Genomic DNA, 20,274 nt, shown 5'->3' on the forward strand with positions numbered 1-20,274 from the left:
TTTCCCCGTGAAAAGTGTGTTGTGTTATGTCATCACATTACATGTTATTTTAATGCTCCATCTCCTACGTGCCCAATCTAGCCCCGATAAACAGAATATTTGATGGGACAGCCAACAGTGAGAATGCAAGGCCTTTGTTGACTCTGATGGGGCAAATTTGTGACTGTTGGAAGATATAGTTCAAAACATCAAAATCGTGATGTGCCAGGTGAAAAACAGATGAGCAAATAGTAGAAAGCACATCTTTACATTACAATTACCCATGCAACGTATTGCTAATTATCATATGTAGAATAAACACCCTAAACATTGGATTTTATGTAAATGTACTGCTTTGGTAGCTCTATTTTGTTCTTGGGATTTGTTATTCACTTCAACCAATAGGATAATTGTTGACCTTATTTGCATGCACCTACCCAGAATCCCTTGTGGTTGTGGCAGTGCCATGAGAATTCTGAGGGAAAAACAAGCCTTCTGGCCTGTCTGGTATCTGGAGATGAGTGTTTAATAATACTTCTACTACCCCCTTAATTTTAGTGGAAGGGTTCTCCATCGCGTTTACCAACCATAACTTACGTAATGGTACTTCAACTAATAGGATCGCAGATAATATACTTGCATTATGACATGTATAAGCATCTCTCTGTTCCTTTTTTTCTGTATTCTACTTGATTTGATTGGCAGTAATTGCCTGTCTAATAGCACCGCTCCGGCCTAAGACTAAGTATTGAGAAAAACAGTAAAGCTCCAATATATCAAAATTAACATTTCATTTAAAAAAAAAACATCATGTTTAGCAGTAAATGTCACTTTTAACAGTGTTTGTAAGTTGTGGCTTGGAAGCATCCTGTATTCTTTTACCCTGACTCATTCCCTTTCTTTCTGTAAATTTGACAAACAAATTAAATGTGGCATAATCTAGTTATTAAACCCCGACAATGATATAGTCCTATACCTTATAACTACACATGCTAAGCCTATTGGTGGAAATCATGGATGTGGACAGACGGAGTGTTAGAAAATTGTATAGATTTCCAACAGAGATCATAACACTGACTTATCTGAGTAGTTTGACATTATGAATGGTCTTACACAGAAGTTATTTCGACATTTTTTCTTCCCAGAAATGTTGAAGATTTCAGAAAATATTCATTCGAAGGCAATATTTTCCAATTTGAGTGACTTGAGCTTATCTGAAAGCTGCCTCAATCAAAACAATTGCAAACTGCAGTTGTCACAATGAATATATTTTGACAGCGTGCACTTTTTTCATTTCATGTCAGTTTAAAATATAATACTTTAAGATTCCATCAATCAATCTAAAAAAAATAACACATGATAATGTAGAAAAAAAATCAGGTGTGTTAACCTTGTCATTAAAAAATACATTTTTGTTGCAATAAAAAAATTATATTTTCACAGAATGTACTTTCAGCGTATTGAAGGTTCCTTGTCAATGATTGTTAGCATTTCAACAACGAAATGCTGTCATTTTCTTTACAGGAATTTTTTTTTACTATATAACATTATAGACTTTTTTCTATAATATATTCATACCTGGGAACTCATTGGGTTTGACCTAGAATCTCCAGGTGAAGCCCTGCTTCTCCGGGTCTCTGGGTCTGTTTCTTCTTTCTCTGGGCAGGGGATTGGATTGGTGTGGCCATATTCCTCCAATTTCCCCTAATACGTGAGCACATTCCCTTGCACAAGAGGCAATCCCTGCTTCCCACCCATGTTCTTCCCCCATTTCCGCTGATCCCTGGCCATATTCCCCATAATCCTTACTACGAGAGGCCATGTCTACTACGCATTCAAGAATTAACTGCTCTAAAATGCTCTCAATTATAATAATTAGGGTTTTTTTCTCACACATGAAAATGTTTCACGTTGAGCTTCATACAATGTAAAGGGTCAGATCCTGCCGGGTTTTCTACGAGCAACACTTAATAAGTATTTTTTTAGGATAAGCAGGACTACTCAATCTCAACATCTACCGCTTTCACTGACAGGCAGATTCGATTGTAATCTCTCCTATTTAAAACAGGTAGGCAGAAATTACTGAATGGAAGTATCCCCCTTTATTTTAAACATTAGATCCTTTCTATTTCTTTTGTCAGTAACTCCCCAGTGGTTACACAGCACTCTACGAGAGAGTTATATTTTTACCCTGATTTATCCTGATTCATTTACCTACATTTATGTTTATATAAGTGCTATTTGGGATCAACCGCTTAAGTGGCTCCCTTGCCTCTTTAAGAATTTGTCCCCAAACAGCTTGTCAGTGCCATCCTTGTCCACAGACAGCTTGCAAGTGTTATCTTTGTGCCCAAACAGCTCTGTCAGTGCTATATTTGTGCCAAACATCTTGTCAGCACCAACTTTGACCCCAAACAGCTTGTTAATGCCATGGTGACAGGCTGTCAGTGACAGCTTTGCCACCCCCCCATGCCATTACACTGAATGTGTCAGTGCTGCCTATGCGGGAGATTCCGTTCTTTTTTATGCATCCGCTGGCTAGATAGACTTGGCTGTACCCTGAAAAGTTATAAGAAGCAAGTGCACACATGTAAGTTTGTCCACCACTGGCCATAAAGTTTCAGGGCTGATTTTTATTTCCCAATCCAGCCCTCGGGACAAACTAGAGTCATTTTGAACCATTACCTTTTTGTTGGTGTCCATTTATTTTAAATGGAAATAAGAAAAAGCTATGCATGTAACATTTTAAATAATAAATATGCAAAAGTAACATCTTGCACGTTCCATCAATTCATGAATATTAGAAATGATGCATTATCTAAAACAAATGGGAACCACTTGATTATATTTTTACTTTATTGCCATATCATGATCTATAAAGGACCAACAAACCATTAGTGAGTGATATTAAAGTTTGTGGGGTTTTTATTACTTTCCTTCTTCCTGACTATGTCATTATTCTGGATTTATGTTCTTATGTTAATATTGCTCTTGTAGCATCCTCTTAGCTTTCCACAGTTTACATAATATGACCTAATTTAAGAAAAGTCCCTTGACAAAAATTGCCCTTTAGGGTATTCTTGATGGCAAAAGTAAAGAGATCTTGTTCACCAAGTGTATAAAAATATAAAAAAAAATAAAAATAAAAAAAAATAAAGGTATCCTTGCTGAAGTGTGAAGATGGGTTGTGGGTACCATTCCTGATATATTGATTATCATTGATTTGTGATATCAAACAGAATTGGGAAAGAAATTTGGTTTCAAGACAAAGCAAAGAAAAGTAATATGAAACTAGGCAGAAAAAAAATCACCCAAATAACTGATAAGTAAGAAGAATCTATATCCTAATTGGTACTTCAACCTTTGTGCTTGTCTCTAAACAATCTACCTCCTCTGGTGGAATAGTATAATAAAACATTTCACTATTGAGCTGCAAATAACGATTTAGTAAACCACAGGAGCAGAAGAAATCATAGACAATCAAGAATAAAAAAAAATCGCACAATGTGAAGAATTGTTTTCTATTTGAAGAATAAATTAAGTATAATTGTTTTTTTTTACATTAATTACTTTCCAGAAAGGAAAATGGATACATAAAATAATGCCTATTGAGAACAGTTTCCATATGGCTATGTTTTTCAACACAGATGGGAGCACTGAGATTCAAACTAATTCTTCTTCCCTGCCATTCTCATTCTATCTGGAGATCCTGTGAGATCTTTGATTATGTTCTAACATACTTTATTCATCCCTTTTTACTTCTGTACGTTTAAGCCATCTATAAAGAAGACTTCTGGACACCTCTGGCTCTTTCGAAAGGAAATCGTTAAACTGAGGTTCTCCTTTCAATGGGTTTAGGGACCGCCCATTGTCCTTAAGGGGTTAAATGTTGTTCTCTATGTTTTTAGTTCAGAAGAATTTGAATATTATTATTTTAAGTGGGCTGATACAGCCTTGTTTCCTGGACCTATGATAAATAGTGATCAATACCAACACCAGCCAGTAGGTGGCATTAACAGCTCTGGCAACAAAATGCTGTTAGTAGGAAAACCACAAAGTTCTCTGTTCAATAGAAATGTTCTTTTATTCTATTTTAAATGTTGTGCAGCATTTAACAATAGTGATTGGAAAGCACCCTTTATAATCTAAAACAATGTTTGAAAACAATATATGAATCAATTACAAATGTTTACTTTTATATGAAGGCTGTGGTTAACAAGATGAACACATGGCTTAATAGACCCCTAGGGAGTGCTTCCCACTGAAGTAAGACCCTCCTCATTCAAAGACTAGACAGATTCTCTAAAGTATTACACATACTTATTAGTTATTCCTTACTCTGTACCTGGGTAACAGAGACACAGAGACAGAATGTGACATACCCACCTGATACCCACCTGAAACCTTTTGATAGCTTGCCCCCCGAAAGCACCAATTTGTCAATCTGCCGAAAATGGTTGGATTTTTCTTAACACTTTATAGTTAACAGTCTATTTTTGAGAATAGGCAGTTTATGAAATGCATATCAATTCTATTTAGATGCTTTCTGTTCTCTGCCTCTGTAGATTATTTCTTTTGAACAATGCGCAGAATGGCCCTCCTGACATCACATAACCTTTCTACCCTTTTTCCCACTTGTCAGAGACATTATCCTTTACAAATTGGTTGAAGCCTTCCTGAGATCATAAAAAAAAGGATTACTCATTTCAGTTATTTTGACCAGATCAGCTTCCAGTTTGTAATTTTGAGAGGGTTAACTATAATATTTTATAGCCCATTGTTGTAAAGGGATATAAAAAAATGCATCCAGCGCTTTGTTACTTTTTACAGCTAATGAAATTTGACATCATCATTGATGAGCTGTATTTGATGTACAAATGTGTAACCTAACAAATTACTTGAAACACAAAGCTTTTTACAGTGCACAAAGGAACAAGAATATGAGAGGCATTTAAGGCAAAACTCAACCACTTTTGGGAAAAAATGGTCGTAAATTTATTGTTGTGCAAAACATCTAAGGGAAAACACTTGATGTAAAAATTACATAGGAATATAAAAAAGTTGGCGTGAGTCTACAAGAAAAGCACTTAGCTCAAAAGTTTTAAAGGCTTTACTTCAATGAAAACAGGAACCATTTCTTCAATGGAATACTTCATCTAAAGCTGGGGAATTGGAATTAAAAAACCCCATTAATAATACGATAGAAAGGTAGACTGGTAGCGATTAGAACTTTAGAATTAGGCGCTTGGAAACTAAAAAAGGTAATGAAAATAATACTTTGTCATGGCAGCCAGCCATGTATGAATATTGTAATATTTGTAATATTATGTAATATTATGTATGTGTGTATTTTTTGCTCTAAAAGAAGTTGCATGTGTTAATGTGATATAACGTCATATCCTGGGGCTCCGCAATGAGGATGGTGGCTGCAGAGAGGAACACTGGGGAGCTGCCCTTGGCCACGCTTAGGGTGGTGCCCAAGGTAAGTAGCCGTATAAACCATGGTTTAGAAAATAACCAGGATGGTGACAGACACATGCCCTTGGCAAGTCCCTTAAGGTGCGGAGGTCTGCTCTCCAGAAATCACAGGAATATATTTCTTCCACAGATGTCAGCATAACATCTGGCTGAACTTAAGCGATAATGTAAATCAGAAGTCTCCACCACATTCAGTACCATGAAGAGGGCGAATCAATGTGTGTTTATATATTCATCTTTAAGACGGTCACTGTACGTTACAGGGACATGCAGGGCCCAGGGCAACTTGACTTTTGCAGACTTTTGTTATTCCAATGCCCGCTACTACCATACACTAATATACACACACTCACTATAATACCATAATACCATGTACACACTCCTCTTCTTCCGAGCACCACTAACCCTTGACTCACCTCTGACACTTTAACACCATACACTGACATCCTCATGCACTCATACTGACACCATACAATTACATACACACTCTAACACCACATGCTGACACACACACTCAGACCATACACAAACACACACTAACACCTTAACATGTACACAGATGCTAAACGCACACACTAACGCACATCATACAAATATATCATGATAAACACTGATAACACCATGTGTTCACACACATGCTGAAACGCTATGCAGTAACACATACATATACACACACTACTTCCTCACACAACTCCCAATCACAGCTCTGCCTCTCCCTCCCACCTCACGGTTCTTCATTTCCCCCTCCCTCACAGCTAAAATGATGTGCATATAAACAGTAAAATATTATTCTATTAATATTAATAAATCTTAATATTCTTTACGTACCATCCCATATTCTATTAAAAATCTATATCAATGTTCATAATGAAGAATATAAATTGCTGTAGATAACCACCTGTCCTGTACATGAAATCCCACTCTTCGAACATCTACTCTTAACATAATATACAATCTTTGTAACAACGTCCCAAAACTATATTTAGCTGCTGTTATTTTTAGGTTAAATCATTCAGCCATGCATTTATGTTTCTGGATATTTTAGCAGCAATCCTTGTAGAATCTAATCATTAAAAGAAAATAATCCGGTGTCCGTTTATAATCTAAGGTGTTTTATAGAGCCTGTCAGTTTTTATTTTTCCCGGTTGGGGCCGTTAGCTGGTTTAGTGCTCGGGAGATTAAACATTTTGATACAGAAAATCCAGATAGGATGCGGAAGAAAAATTCAACAGGAGTCAGACTGAATACAGTGAGGCACACATCAACGGGCCACAAATTGAATACAGACACAGAGTTAAAATATAAATATACCCATTTATAAAGGAAATGTAATAAATTCTCAGGAGAGATATATGGAAAGTTCTGGATTTCTTTGAGATCATAATGTGCTATTGCAAGATTTTTTTTAACTACTGTTAAATGAATACGCTAACTTACATGTGATCATATTGCATTTTACTGAAATCCTTTTTTTTTTTAATCTACAGAACCGGTAATATTATTATTATTATTATTATTATTATTTTCTTTATTCTGCCTCTCATTTCTTGTACATTAAGCCATGAAGCAAATTATTAGGAGCATTTCAATAAAAACATATTGACATATGTACAAGACATATCTAACATAAAACCATAACTTAAGATCACCCTGCAAAAAAAAAAGTATTTTTTAAACATTCCATTTGCAATTATTTTGACTTACATTAAATCATTGCATTGATATCCATGAAGAGCACAAACTATTTAAATATTTACTTTCATTTTCCAAAATCCCTCAATAAAGATTACATGAAATTACATGGGATATGAAATCCCACCGTCAGCCATAGTAGGCAGTGGCGTCTCCAGCTTTCATATTTAGGGGGGGCACATGGGGGGCCAGGGACCAAAGTAGGGGGGCCAATTATAAAACGGTACATATACACTATATATATATATATATATATATATATATATATATATACACACACACACACACACGTTAGACGTGCATTTTTAACTACATAATATGCACTTATCTCTTTGAAGTTAGCCCCTGTTGACAATATATATAAATATTAGACCCTGCTGCCGATATATAGAAATATTACACCCTGCTTCTGATATATATTAATATTAACCCCTGCTGGGGATATATGTTGATATTAGCCCCTGCTGCGGATATATACTTATATTATACCCTGCTGCTGATATACATAAACCATTCACTAAACCATACCGCTCTTTTACTTACACCCTGTAGTTCAGGTATAGATCAAATAAACAACACATGGAAACAGCACATGCAACTAAATGAGATATAAAAAAAACCAACTTGTATTTGCAGGTATACATAAATAATGTATGGAAACATAGCATTGCAGGTATAAACCAACAGAACACACAAACCCAGCATTGCAGGTATAGATCAACTGGAAATCACATGTACACTCAGCACTGAAGGTATAGATCAAATAAACAACACATGGAAACAGCACTCCAGGTATTGATCAACTGAATAAGACATACAAATCCTATATATGCAGGTAAACATAAATAATGTATGGAAATATAGCCGATACAGATGAACAGAATGACACAAAACCCAGCTTTGCAGGTAGATATCCATCGGAAATTACATATAAACTCTGCATTAAAGGTATAGATAAAACACCCTAAATTACAGGCATAGATCACTGGTCACACACCCCAAAGCCAACCCTGGTGTCCACACTGCCCACATAAAACCCGACCAGCACCCAAATTACATATTGTCTCAACTTTGTCCCCAAACAGCTGAACGTACGCCAAGTTTGTCCCATAAACACCTCTCCCTCCTAATCTATCCTATCTACCCCCTCTCCCTCCCAATCTATCCTATCTACCCCCTCTCCCTCCCAATCTATCCTATCTACCCCCTCTCCCTCCCAATCTACCCCATCTACCCCCTCTCCCTCCCTATCTACCACCTCTGCCTCCCTATATACCTACTCTCCCTCCCAATCTATCCTATGTACCCCCCCTCCCCCTCCCAATCTATCCTATCTACCCCCTCTCCCTCCCAATCTATCCCATCTACCCCCTCTCCCTCCCAATCTACCCCATCTACCCCCTCTCCCCCCCTATCTATCCCATCTACCCCTCTCCCTCCCAATCTATCCCATCTACCCCCATCTCCCTCCCTATCTATCATATCTATCCCATCTACCCCCTCTCCCTCCCAATCTATCCTATCTATCCCCTCTCCCTCCCAATCTATACCTATCTACCCCTTCTCACTTCCTATCTACCTCTTCTGACTCTCTAACCCCCTCCTAACTTTCTACCCCCCTTTGAAGTTCACTTACCTTGGGCTTGTCCAGCGGTGAGATCGCGAGGTCTCTGTATCCCTGGTTCTGTAGTGTGCGCGGCTTCACTGCCGGGCGCCGGATATGACGACATATACCGGCGCCCGGCTTGAAATGCCGGCACTGCGACCAAGGTGTTTTATAGAGCCTGTCAGTTTTTATTTTTCCCGGTTGGGGCCGTTAGCTGGTTTAGTGCTCGGGAGATTAAACATTTTGATACAGAAAATCCAGACAGGCATAGGATGCGGAAGAAAAATTCAACAGGAGTCAGACTGAATACAGTGAGGCACACATCAACGGGCCACAAATTGAATACAGACACAGAGTTAAAATATAAATATACCCATTTATAAAGGAAATGTAATACATTCTCAGGAGAGATATATGGAAAGTTCTGGATTTCTTTGAGATCATAATGTGCTATTGCAAGATTTTTTTAAACTACTGTTAAATGAATACGCTAACTTACATGTGATCATATTGCATTTTACTGAAATCCTTTTTTATTTTTTTTTTAATCTACAGAACCGGTAATATTATTATTATTATTATTATTATTATTATTATTATTATTATTATTATTATTTTCTTTATTCTGCCTCTCATTTCTTGTACATTAAGCCATGAAGCAAATTATTAGGAGCATTTCAATAAAAACATATTGACATATGTACAAGACATATCTAACATAAAACCATAACTTAAGATCACCCTGCAAAAAAAAAAGTATTTTTTAAACATTCCATTTGCAATTATTTTGATTTACATTAAATCATTGCATTGATATCCATGAAGAGCACAAACTATTTAAATATTTACTTTCATTTTCCAAAATCCCTAAATAAAGATTACATGAAATTACATGGTATATGAAATCCCACCGTCAGCCATAGTAGGCAGTGGCGTCTCCAGCTTTCATATTTAGGGGGGGCACATGGGGGGCCAGGGACCAAAGTAGGGGGGCCAATTATAAAACGGTACATATACACTATATATATATATATATATATATATATATATATATATATATATATATACACACACACACACACACGTTAGACGTGCATTTTTAACTACATAATATGCACTTATCTCTTTGAAGTTAGCCCCTGTTGACAATATATATAAATATTAGACCCTGCTGCCGATATATAGAAATACTACACCCTGCTTCTGATATATATTAATATTAACCCCTGCTGGGGATATATGTTGATATTAGCCCCTGCTGCGGATATATACTTATATTATACCCTGCTGCTGATATACATAAACCATTCACTAAACCATACCGCTCTTTTACTTACACCCTGTAGTTCAGGTATAGATCAAATAAACAACACATGGAAACAGCACATGCAACTAAATGAGATATAAAAAAAACCAACTTGTATTTGCAGGTATACATAAATAATGTATGGAAACATAGCATTGCAGGTATAAACCAACAGAACACACAAACCCAGCATTGCAGGTATAGATCAACTGGAAATCACATGTACACTCAGCACTGAAGGTATAGATCAAATAAACAACACATGGAAACAGCACTCCAGGTATTGATCAACTGAATAAGACATACAAATCCTATATATGCAGGTAAACATAAATAATGTATGGAAATATAGCCGATACAGATGAACAGAATGACACAAAACCCATCTTTGCAGGTATATATCCATCGGAAATTACATATAAACTCTGCATTAAAGGTATAGATAAAACACCCTAAATTACAGGCATAGATCACTGGTCACACACCCCAAAGCCAACCCTGGTGTCCACACTGCCCACATAAAACCCGACCAGCACCCAAATTACATATTGTCTCAACTTTGTCAAGTTTGTCCCATAAACACCTCTCCCTCCTAATCTATCCTATCTACCCCCTCTCCCTCCCAATCTATCCTATCTACCCCCTCTCCCTCCCAATCTATCCTATCTACCCCCTCTCCCTCCCAATCTATCCTATCTACCCCCTCTCCCTCCCAATCTATCCTATCTACCCCCTCTCCCTCCCTATCTACCACCTCTGCCTCCCTATATACCTACTCTCCCTCCCAATCTATCCTATGTACCCCCCTCCCCCTCCCAATCTATCCTATCTACCCCCTCTCCCTCCCAATCTATCCCATCTACCCCCTCTCCCTCCCAATCTATCCCATCTACCCCCTCTCCCTCCCTATCTATCCCATCTACCCCTCTCCCTCCCAATCTATCCCATCTACCCCCATCTCCCTCCCTATCTATCATATCTATCCCATCTACCCCCTCTCCCTCCCAATCTATCCTATCTATCCCCTCTCCCTCCCAATCTATACCTATCTACCCCTTCTCACTTCCTATCTACCTCTTCTGACTCTCTAACCCCCTCCTAACTTTCTACCCCCCTTTGAAGTTCACTTACCTTGGGCTTGTCCAGCGGTGAGATCGCGAGGTCTCTGTATCCCTGGTTCTGTAGTGTGCGCGGCTTCACTGCCGGGCGCCGGATATGACGACATATACCGGCGCCCGGCTTGAAATGCCGGCACTGCGACCAAGGCAGAGGCCTCGCGGTCGCTGAGAAGAGTGAGAGGCGCCGAACGGTTGCTGAGAACTTAATCCTCAGCGACCGCTCGGCGCCTCTCTTTCTCTCCTCCGGGTCTATTAAAAAAAAAAGCCGGCGTTTCAATTGGGGGGGCACACCGGGGGGCACAGCATGATGTTGGGGGGCCATGGCCCCCTCTGCCCCCCCCCCCCGCCGACGCCACTGATAGTAGGAAGTTGTAAAACGCTTCCTGGACATAATTTACATTGTTTGTTCACTATCCTCCAGTACTAGATACTGCTTACAGCTGTGCCGTTCCTCTGTAATGTTATCCCTATTGCATAGCTCTTTGCAATATGACATCACTTTATAAATCAACAAATAATCATATTCCCACCTATACTTGAGAAAACATGTGGGGTGCAGTAAAATGACAGATCTCCCATACAGAACAGATAAATAAGAGGGGTCATGTTCTATGGATATATGATTTAAACAAAAAATAAAAAATATAATTATTCTACTTTTGTCCGCCATTTTTATTTTTCATTTTAATATAATACCTTTGCCAATATATGTACTTGTTTATATTTGTTGTAATATAAAATCAAATATTATAGATTCACATGTTCTCATATTCTTTTCCACATTATCCAAGGAAAATGATTATGTTGATGTTGGATATGAATGGGTATACTACATTAAAATAACACCTAACAAACTTACAGTATCTTTTATTTATTTAGGTGTCTTTAAATTATAGGAAGATTTAACCATAACTATTTATGAGCTGGAACTCCCCTAAACCTGTCTTAATAACCTAGAGGTACTTTTACACAGTTTTAAATAGTATATGGTCTTTGAATCTGATTCATATTTAGCCCTTGACATAATAAAATGTCAATGTTTTCTGCACATCTATAAGAAAAGTATGGAAGGGATATACATCCATTAAATGTAACGAGCATGTAGACAGGTTTCAGATAAACCAAAATGACAGGAGTCAGAACAGACTGTACTCATATCATCATCACACTCAGATTAAAGTGCAGCCCAAGTCCTGGAAAGCATTTGATTAGGTTGCAGATTCTATTAATAAATCATCAGTTCGTTTAAGTTCAAACGAGGACGTCTGAATGCAGGCTAGCATGTCACAGCACCTGATGGGTTTATGCATCACATAGGTATGAACCCTTCTATAACCTAAAGATTAAAGGGACAGTTTAATGTTTCTGAACTCATCTCCTGGGCAGCGTTTGAAAAAGGGACAGCATGAAAATATGAAGGAGCCATGCGGCTATACTATGCATTAAAGAATCTTGCAGGAAGACAAACACCTTTTGAACATCATCAATGAAACTTTTTTAATTGATGCACAGAATATAAGAATTTTTCTTTGTTTATGTTTATATAGTCCCATTACATCGTTCCCTAGGATCTGGCTGACGACCTTGTCAACAAGACCCACGCAAGGGAAGAGATGTAGGGGCATTGCAGAGTGTTGTATACAGGTGGCTGGATGGACATTTGACATGATTTTTGAGAAAAAATTGTTTCTTTAACTGTATCTTTAGAATCATCTTATTATATATTCCCGATTTAGATAAACTTCAGAGGGTGGCTGGGAAGGGGAGTAATTGCCCCCATGGACTGCTCTGATATAAACTGGGCCATTACCAGATCTTTTTCTGGGATCTCCTTGTAATAACTTTTTAATGCATTGCCTGTTTTGGACAGGACTGGATAGTATAAATTGACTGTGATAGTATAAATTGACTGTGATCACTCCTTTAATATATTTAATCAAAAAAACTATCTGACAAGTAATTAAAGAAGAATATAATAGTATTAACTGCGTTTAAGATTTAGCTAACACATTAAAGATAGATGCATTCTGCAGAAGCAAAGAGTTAAGAATGAGTCTAGCTGCAATACGTAGTCATAATGCCACCAAACAGAAAATATTAAAGCCTCGCCAGTTGGATGAATAGTTCCAGCTGTGATTAGAGTCACACCTGGGGCTGTCACTCAAAACAGGAAAGCTGAATGCAACAGACATATAAGATTTAATAAACATGAAAATTTTTTTATTGATTTTATTAAAAAACACACATAGTAAGGGAAACATTCTAATCCACGGGGGAAAAATAAATCCTACTGGTGTGACTTAATAGCAAGACGGCCTCCATAAAATATGAAACTATGCATATGTGGTAAAAACCGTGGAGGAATATTTATGTGCTTTTATAAAGAAGAATTACCAGTCCAGGGTGATGTGTTTGCATGTGTTTTATTTGATATAGGATCGAGGTACATATATTAATTTTGTCTGTGATCTTCTGTGAATCACACAATGGAAATTGTAATTCAGGAGAAAACTATTTATTTTTAGGATTGGCTTTTTGAATGCCTAACTATAAATCTCAAAGCCAAACTTTCTACAGTAATTTACATTGGGATGTGCTATGAATTAACTATTAAGCCGTTGGGGTGTGTCAGATATGTGTTGCCCTTTGAAAACCAATTAAAAGTCTTTTGTCTCGTAGCACTTAAATGGTTAATTCTCATGACACAGCAATTCATATTCTATGAAAGTTCACATTATAGCAATAGATTAAAATTTCATTTTTTTTTATTAGAAACAGATTTTCTTTTCACAAGGTTAATTTTAATTTTCTTTATTTAAGCATTTGCTTGCTTTATGCTCTGCGGCATATAGTACAGTGAAATGATACAGGCGGCCAAATAATTCTCCCCATATTAGTTTAGAGAAGGTATTAGAAATGCTTTATAAGTTGTACTGTGTAGACAGTTAGAGCCTGGCATCAAAAGGGTAGAGGTAGCCCGATAGGCACGATGGCTTGTCTGACCTCGCTAAAAGCCATCTTAATGACCCCAAGACTTTTGTCTGTTGACTGATGAGTTAAAAGTAGAACATTTTGGAAGGCATGGACCCTGTTACATTTGGTGTAAAGCTAACATCATACCAACAGTTGAACACAGTGGCGGTAGTGTGATGGTCTGGGGACCAGACTTGCCATAATTGATGAAACCATGAATTCTATTCTCTACTAGTTAGCTTATACATCATACGTACTACAGTGCAGCATTTTATATGTACTGGTCAGCAACATATGAAACGTACATGTCACTGGAAGGAATGGCCCACGTGGTCTCCCTATATCAGCGGGTTCAGGATGGAGTGTGCTTCAAGTGTGATTACTTTGGGTCTATTTTTAAAAATGCAGTGCATTGTTTTTATGCTCTGCTATTCTACACTTGTTACGTTTTCTCTATTTTCAATGATGTAATATGTTGTAAATGATAGACAGATCTATGAACTTATTTAGTTTTACCCGGAGTCTCTGGTGAAATGCTGCTCCTTGGGACTCTATGTTAGCATCTTCGATCTCCGGGAGGGAAAGCGGTGACTGGTCACACTCACTCCTCACCCAGGTTCTGCAGACTCCTCATCCACTCACCACCCCGCCCACTTACCACGCCTTCAAAGCTAGCCCCACCCCTTTGTATCAGACTTTCTCCTTCCTGCCTTCTGTAAGGAGCAGCTGAAGGTTTGATCATAGCTTCTTTCTTTTTGCTTGACAAACCTACAACATGGCCAGGGGCAGATGAAAGTAAGTACCGTATTTGCTCGATTATAAGACGAGGTTTTTTCCAGAGCAAATGCTCTGAAAAATACCCCTCGTCTTATAATCGGGGTCGTCTTCTCAGACCCCCCAAAAAATGTCTGCTGGGGCCATGCTGCTTACCGGTCGCGAGCAGCGTCTCTTCTGTTAGAAGCAGGAGGACAGGAAGCTTGCAGCGTCCTCACAGAGCTCTATCTCCCCCTCCCTCCTCTGGGGGCGGGGCCAGAGAAGTTGCTCTACAGCCGGTCCCCTGCAGAAGTCTTCGAGTGAGAGATCTGCAGTTCAGGTAAGGGGGTGGGGGAGGGTTTTTGGGTAAGTATGTGTGATTAATGTGTGTTTAATGTGTGAAGTATGTGTGATTAATGGAATGAATGAGTATTTAAATGTGTTTGTGTGTGATAGCATGGATGTGTAAGGGGGGTGGGGGTTGTAGCATGGCATAGGGAGGCTCTAATCCCACTACTATCATCCCCAGGTTCCAGCATGTACTGGCTGCCTTGGCTTGATAGGAGTGTGATTGCTGTTAGCAGTTTGATATATATATATCAAACTGCTAACAGCAATCACACTCCTATCAAGCCAAGGCAGCCAGTACATGCTGGGTTAAAAGGCATATCATGGGGCTGAGTGGCATATAGGGGGTTAAAATGCATTTCTGGACCTCCAGAAATGCATTTTAACCCCCTATATGCCACTCAGCCCCATGATATGCCTTTTAACCCCCTATATGCCAGAGTGGCATATAGGGGTATAAGGCATATCATGGGGCAGAGTGGCAAATAGGGGGGTATAAAGCATTTCTGGGGGCAGAGTGGCATAACTGGGGGGGGCAGGTTGGCAAATAAAAGGAAATTTTAAAAATATATTTTTCTCAATCATAGCTTTTATTAAACATGAAAAAATAATTTACATGAATTAATATTTACTGGTAAAACTTTTTTCCTATAGGGTCGTCTTATATTCAGGCTTTTTGTTTTTTTCCTAAATTAATATTTTGATTTTGGGGGGTCGTCTTATAATCGGGGTCGTCTTATAATCGAGCAAATACGGTATATAAATATTGTGGACTGGATCTTGTGGCAGGATCAGACTGATACGGACATTTTGTTTCTCTGTAACTGCACAAGGGAGCTAAAATTTGAGATGCTCCCAAGCTGGCGTGCAGCATAGGATAGGCTATTACACAACTACTCGTCCTCTGTAAATTAATCTAACCTTTTTTGTATGGTATTCCCCAGTAGAGGGACAGAGCTGGGACAATAATGATCTAGTAGATCTAAATATGTCAAAACCTTCCTACAGGAAAAGCTCACTGGAGTTGGATCTCCATAATGCCACTCTCCTTTCACTGAATAAACCCCACCAGCTTTAATAAACACAGATCCAAGACCCTACCTGCAGAGTATTTCTTTTTCTGGAGCTGCAGCTTCCTGGCTGGGGGATTACACAGTAACTGTGCGGCTTGCAGAGAGCCATGCGGCTTCCACTTATAAAAAACGTGGACCACAAGAGGAGCTTCTTACTGGCTAATCCTGTCACATGACACAAAATGAACTCCTTCTATCTCCCTACAAATAACCCTATTTGCCTTCTTTTGGATTAACAGCATGTCTTTTTTCAGCCTATGTAACTATGTAACTAATATGTCCATCTTTTAATAAAACGAATATTTCTTAAAATAGAAGGCTAATGCAAGAGCACATATTCCCTACTAGCTCGGAGTGAAATATGTGTGGCAGGAGGGAATCGCATGCTTAATGACCTGGTTATTAGGTTTTCAAGATTATGTTTGTATCAGAGGCTGCAGCATCTGGCAAAGCAATTCTAATTTATTTAGGACATAACATTTAAGTGAATGTGATGTTCAGGTCCCATGAAAACCATATTGCTTTCTTTTCTTCAAGCCCTCGATAATTTCATTGTGTGGTTATTGATGAATTAACTTATAATAAATTAGATATACTTGCTGGTTGAGAAGCACACACAAACACACACTACAATATATTGTGGACCAGAATATAGTTATTAAGGTGGCTTGTTCTGCTATTAGAAAGAGCTGCACACCCTGCAAGATAGCATAGAAATACTGCCAAAGCATTGTTTAGTCTAAAAACAGCTGAGGAACATCAGTACAAACCACCCTAATCATGTTTTTTTGTATAAATGACAACCTCCTTAATTTTCATTAAACTTGATATTGGCTAACATTAATAAAGTAACAATTAGGTAAACGTACCAGGACTCAGTATTGGGTTGCTGGATGGGTAACACCAGTAGTTGCTCTCTATCCTCATTCTACTTAGGATTGCATTGGTAACTCTTCCAAATGTGGTTTTGGTGTAACGTTACAACTTGGTCAGGTTTTCCCAGTGGGCTAAAACCCACCCTGTTCTTCTCTGTAAGCACATAAATTGGGAAGCGACCGTATGATATTACCGGATACACTGGTCCATGGAAGAAAAACACCACCTTAACCTTTTTGAAACGGATAAGAATCTTTTACATTACTTTTAATTATTCAAATTATATGTTGTTTACCGTGGAAACCACCCCTCCATATATAATGCATTTCTGAGATTGACATCCCTTACTGTGAAGAATGTTCTTGTCTGTTCAAGATGAAACTGTGGCTCTTCTAATTGTCAATAACTGTCACTCTTGTTTTCTGCTCTGTCCATGGGGTGAACATTTCTACTCCATGATCTTTATAAAAAACCCAATGTTTTAGTACTTTGTGATGAAGTCACAATTTACGCATCTAGACTATCATGTTCAACTGAATAGCAACTCGATCCAACGCTGCCTCTAAAGTACTTTGACATCAGTTCTGTTGGGTACCTCCAAGATGTCCATTGAACTTTGTTTGTCTTGCTGTAGACTTACATATTACAAAGGAGCTCATTCAATGAACCAGGAGGTGTTTTTTTTTTCCTGCAAGCAGAATCAGGATTGGGGATAATCTGTACACAATATTTTCTCTTTAAAGGGTAGTAAAAGGTAACTTGCATATAAGCATAACATTTTTAGTCAAGTGTCCATGTGGCTTTGTTATCTAGTCATACTTTTTGTTTAGCTTCATTCAACATAGACCAGAAAGGCTGTTGGCCACCTAACATCAGGTTTAGAAAAGCATCAACTCAATAACGTCTCCATTTGCTAAGCATCTGAAAATGATAATTTTCTTAAATTTAAATTTAGGGCAACTTGACTATTGGATAGATAGGTAACTTATGTCCTTAACTCAGCATACTTACTAAGTCAATTCCAAAGTTGTACCTCAAATGACTCATTATTTCACTTTTTCTTATATTAATTCCGAAATGTAAACAAGTACATACTTTCTCTGATCTGATAATTACACCGAATCCAAGAAACAATGTCTTCCTAATTATCAAGCCTTAGTTCATCTTAGGAATTCTTAGTGCAAAGAATAAAAGAAAACTGCAATAATAGGATACCTAAAAGGAAAAAAAAAAACTTTAATTATAAAAGAATATGAAAATTAGTCAAAAACGTTCAGTACAACATGACATGTAATCAGATGCCTTTTATTCAGTTTTATGGAATAAACACAAACCATCCATATTTAATACTTCCATGCATTATGCACAGATGCATCAATTACTGCGGGTGAGACAGATGGCTTGAAAATGTGTTAATTTCTGACTAGGAGGAGGTCATTATTATTACCCCTGCTGGATTTAGATGAACACCTTTTTTGTTCAATATCTGTATTAATTATTTTGATTGATGAGAAACTGGCTTTATATTTCTATGCCAAATTTATTTTTTACTTACTGTCCTGATTCTCCTAATATTCAAGCTGCTGTTTTACTAAGTGAACACGATCACCATGTAAAGCTATTTAAAGCCAACAGGACCAGGCTCCATTGATGTAAATAATACAAAGTCTATCCTTAATGGGCTCATAATTCAGCACACATACATGACACGTGGCATATGCCCTCTTTTCTTACACATCATGGATACATCTTTCTAGAGGTAGTAAAGAAATGAACAGTCCTGGGCAACATACCATAAAATGGCCAAGCTGGGGAATAATCATAGGGCTCAGGGAGTTAAAGGGACAGTTTAATGTCCCCAACAGTCTCATCAAAGATGAATGTACTTGTGCCAGAGCTGGAGCTGATTAGCAGTATGCCCCCCACGGGTTTGCAAGAGGGGCTACACGTACATTTAAAGGGACCTCACAGTTATCATATGCATCAAAGTGAATATGATGGCTGGAATGTCCCTTTAATGTAGGACAAATAAAAATGGAAACATTTAACCTACTGCCCTTGGGGTGGACGCTCACGCACTCGTGCTTTTGGACCTTTCAGTTCATCTACACGACTGACTTGTCTTTAGTAAAAGGGCGTATTGATTGCATTTGACACACGACCCATTTGGCTGTACAGTGAATTATGACGCATGCTGCGTAACTATTAGATGTACTTTGCTGTAATAGGCACAACATTGATTTTTTAAATATATTGCATAGATTTAATTGCTTCCTCAGCTCATCCCATTTTTTGAAATGACTAACAAATATGCTTTATTGCCTATGTTTTAACATCATATATCTGGACTGTAAAAGCTATTAGGTTAAACAGTACACATATTTTTCTTGTTTGTTTTTTTTAATTAGTATATGTTTTGCATGCATTATACATTTACTTTTTGTCATTAAATTTCTTAAGAATAAAAAATATCATATTGCCAGATGACCATTTACAAACACACCATTCAGTTTTGCATTATATTTCCATTTTGCTTAAAGAAGCAATTACCCCAGCATAGTAATCCAGTTGGGTTAATAATGTGACGGGTCAACATTTCCTTTTCCCAGAAAAAGTGAGAACAAAGAAAGAAAATGACAAATCTGTACTGTAAAGTGTCAAAAGCAAGAATGTAGTAGCAGTGCGAGAAAACCAGAAAAAAATCAGTTTAAGAGTAGATTGAATCTAAGTTAATTTGCATTAAAATGTCTAATAATGAAAATGTACCGTAAAACACTTGTTCTTCATGTATATTCAGATTTTGTTATAATTACTTTTATTGAACGTAATTAAGGCAACCTTGCTGCTGAAAGATAAATCAAGCAAAAAAAGAAACAGTAAGTGATTTTATTACAATTTTTCAATCTCTCTCATATCAGCTCTGTTATAATGTTGTAAACATGTATAATAAAAATGGTTACTTCATTTGACATTTTGTTATTGACATCTCAGAAATCAGTCAACACACTGTATTAACCATATGAAAAGGGAAGATCTTTTTTTTACTTTTTCAAAGTAATTGAATCCGGAATA

Source organism: Spea bombifrons, chromosome 7 (genome assembly GCF_027358695.1).
Source record: "Spea bombifrons isolate aSpeBom1 chromosome 7, aSpeBom1.2.pri, whole genome shotgun sequence".
NCBI lineage: Eukaryota > Metazoa > Chordata > Amphibia > Anura > Pelobatidae > Spea > Spea bombifrons.